Raw genomic sequence first — 3,662 nt, 5'->3', positions numbered from 1 at the left:
CAAGATTATTCTTAGTTAAATATTGAGGGAAATAAACAATATTATTAATATGTTTCTCCATGAAATGTTCTCAATTCTTACAATATTCAACCACTAATAAAATTGTGAAGTAAGAAATATGTAATTTTAAATTTCAATGTTTATTTAAACTTTCAAAAATTAATTACTTACTATTATTAGAATAAATTTCTATTTGGCATCACCTCACTTGATATTTGATAACTTATTTCTTATTTTAAATTTTGATTTTTTAGAAAAGTTTTAAAGTTTTCAAGAATAATTTTGGATATTAAAACATTGAAATTTCAAATTTAATAACGATTAGCATAATTTATATTCTATTTTCTTATGGTAAAAATCAATTTTTGTAAAACAAATGTCATAGTTTGCTTTAAAAATTTAATTATCAAAATTTATATAATGACTTCTAACATCTTCTCGAAAAAACCTTCACAAATACCATCTATTCTTTCACGGCCAAAAGGCTATTTCCTATTTCCTATTTAAAACATCCAACCAATTAACAAAATTATACTTGGAAAAAGTATGATATTCAAGTGCCACCCTTGTTTCTTGCTAACGTAAATCTTAGATATATACATTTAAAAATAGTATTAAAATAATTTATCTCTTATAAACAAACGAAAATAGATAAATCAGCTTTACGGTTTTATCCATATTTTTTTGAATGTCACTTAACTCAGAAAGATAACATACTATAGAATAATTATCAATATGAAATTGTAGTAAAATATACACCTTCATGCCACAATCATCTCATCTCAGGGTTTTCTAAATGTGAGGAAAATAAATTTTGTAAATTGCACTAGTATAAAAGAGTTATAAATTCACATAAACACAGAAAGAATATCAATTGAATATCTAAAACGTTAAAATAAAGAAGTAAATAGGCTAATACCTTTATATTTCTATTCTGAATGCTTGAAAAACTAAAATATGGGAACAGCTTACTATCACTATTCTGAATGGCTGAAAAGTTAAAAAAAAAAAAAAAATATGTTAATAGCTTTCTAGATTGAAAAATATATCCATGAAAATTCTAGAGAAAAAAAAGCTTCTAACAAAAGACAGTACCTAAAACTTGTATTGAACCCTGCTTCCTCGACGAAAGAAAGCTTTTGCCAAAAAACAATACCTAAAACTTGTATTGAACAATGCTTCAATACTGCAGACAAAAACTGGTAACACACATTGTACCATGCTTCTCCATTCAGTTCTATTTCCTAACCAATCTTTTCATCCATGGTGTAGCCTCTCCCAATAGGTGGCTATGGACTCCTTGTCCAGATTAGCTAAGACACAACTCAAGCTGAGGTGGGATATTTTCAAGAGCAAATAACATAAGGTGAGGAATATCCTTGACATGGTGGTCATGTAGAACATACTAAGCAAATATGTTTGGTCTAGAACTCCTCCGTATGAATCTCCTTGCATTGCCACTTCTAGATGAATCAACTTTGAAACGCTTATCCTTAACAATTTGAATAGGACAACCCGACACTAATTCATTGTCGACCACCCCTAGTAGGTCACCTGAATTTCCTTCATTGGATATAGGAGATATTGGGAAATTAAAGTTATTCATTGAGGTTCTTTTGGAGCGATAAAAATTACCTGTGTACTCCAAAATAAATGTACCTGCCTGCATGAATTCCAATGTCCGAACTCCCCAATCCCTCCTTGGTGTCCTGAAGATCTCCATCTTATGTTTCAACCCCTGTTGAGAAACCCTATTTGTGCAAGTTGGTGGGCATCTGAATTTAGGACCGCACTCATACACTACTGTCTTAGGTTTAATGAGTATCCCATCGGTTCTGTAAGGGAATTTCCCTGGTGCGCATCTGAATTTAGGACCGCACTCATACACTACTGTCTTAGGTTTAATGAGTATCCCATCGGTTCTGTAAGGGAATTTCCCTCCATTTCTTCTAGCACAAAGGCAGTTTTCAGTATCAGTACATTCACCAGTGCAACAACATCCTTCTGGCAGCTCTGGTTTAGGGAAGAAATAGGGATATTTCACTGTAAGGAGGTATTCGAAATCATCAATAATGTAGGCATTGTCTATGGAATTAACGACTGGTATAGAAAATTTGTGTCGTCCTTCCGCAATATCTTCCTTGATTACACCTATTTTCTTACCATGGGGACCGGCCCTAAACCGCACTATATGAGAAACCAGAGGAGGCTGATCTCCTTTCCGCCTTAGTCTGAATTTTTACACCAGATATCCCGCTCGTCCTTTTCCTAACCAGGAATGCTCTACATTGTAGAGCCCATCATACCTATACCCACAAGGCAATTCCTCGCAAGATCGGATTAATCTAAGGGGTTGTTTTTTCCTCCAGCTATTCCGTAGGGCTGCATTAGCAGGAGTGAGAAGCTGATCATAAACCTATTTCTGTTTCTTTCTCTGGTTATCATTCCTCCCACCATGGCCTGCGTATGTTATTACATCTCCATTGTCAATATTGTCCTCATAACCACCGGAAGCAACAACGCTGGTAGCCAATGGCACCGCGTGACCTGTTTCTTCTCGCTTTAGATAGTATATACCTGCCTCAACAGGTCTATGCAATCCTATAATACTCAACAACCTTCGGGATTGAAATACATCTCCAACTTCGACTCCAGGAACAGAACCTATATGATTCCTGCAAAGATTTCGGCAAAGAAATTTAAATTTCTCTGATGCATGGTCGAAAACCCTTATGATTTTTGGGTCATTCTCTTTACCCAATCTTTTCTGATGATGTGTCAGTCTCTGCGCAAAATCATGGAACATGGATACCACTAACCTCCTTTCATGGGCCTCTTTGTAGGAAACATCTTTAACCTCTCTACCGTTGAATTTGGCACTAAATGTTTCCTCTGCTTCATTTTTCACTTTCCGTTTGCGCGCGACTTCATCACCTCTACTCTGTGTGGTCAAACTCCGATTTTCCTCTGGAAACTCAAGGTCCAGTTCATTGACAGGGGCATGAGCTGGGATGTCTCCTAAATGTCTACCTCGCATCTGTTACACCCGTTGTCTGTGATATTCCAAATATTCATGTTTTTTCCTTCTTGCAGTCTCATGGACGTCTGCTCCACCTTTGACAACCCTTTTTGCAGTCCCCTCGGCGTCTGCCCCAGCTTTGACAACCCATTTTGCATTCCCCTCGTCTGCCCCACCTTTGACAGCCGGGCATTCAGGAGGTAGTCCAGATGAACTGTCCTCGACCCTTGAAGTCCGCTCTGTTCGTTGAGCCATGGCGTGAGGAGACATGCATCCAATTCCAGCCAAAGGTTGCAGTTCTTTGATTAAACTACAGCCACTGTATTGTGTGAAGTACCTACTGCAGAATTGAAATCATTGGCTATTCAGAGGGATTGTAGCTCAGAATATAATAGTTATTATAAATGTAATTTAGGGTTTGAAGAGTCCTTACCGTTAGCGTGCAGTACAAAAGGTAAAAATGAAATGACGGCTATTTAAGGGACTGTAATAACATTTTACTTACTGGTGAGTCCTGTGACTGGTGAACGCAGTCTGGACTGTTGCTAGAACGAGCGTTCCTTCTCCAAAGCTCAAATAATGTCCAAAAACGTTTGGCAAAAGTCCACTGCTGACAGAAAGCCACGCAGTAGTTGGCCGCAAG

General features: G+C 36.9%; 1 pseudogene; it reads right to left on the bottom strand.

Moving 5' to 3' along the window:
• Positions 1 to 1,309: 1,309 nt before the first annotated feature.
• On the bottom strand, positions 1,310 to 3,037 carry LOC149254171 (histone-lysine N-methyltransferase, H3 lysine-9 specific SUVH5-like; annotated as a pseudogene).
• Between the last annotated feature and the right edge of the window lie 625 nt (positions 3,038 to 3,662).

Source organism: Pinus tabuliformis, chromosome 7 (assembly GCF_031772625.1).
Source record: "Pinus tabuliformis cultivar Carrire ecotype Pingquan chromosome 7, CPIR1, whole genome shotgun sequence".
Lineage (NCBI taxonomy): Eukaryota > Viridiplantae > Streptophyta > Pinopsida > Pinales > Pinaceae > Pinus > Pinus tabuliformis.
This window is presented reverse-complemented; position numbering and strand designations above follow the sequence as displayed.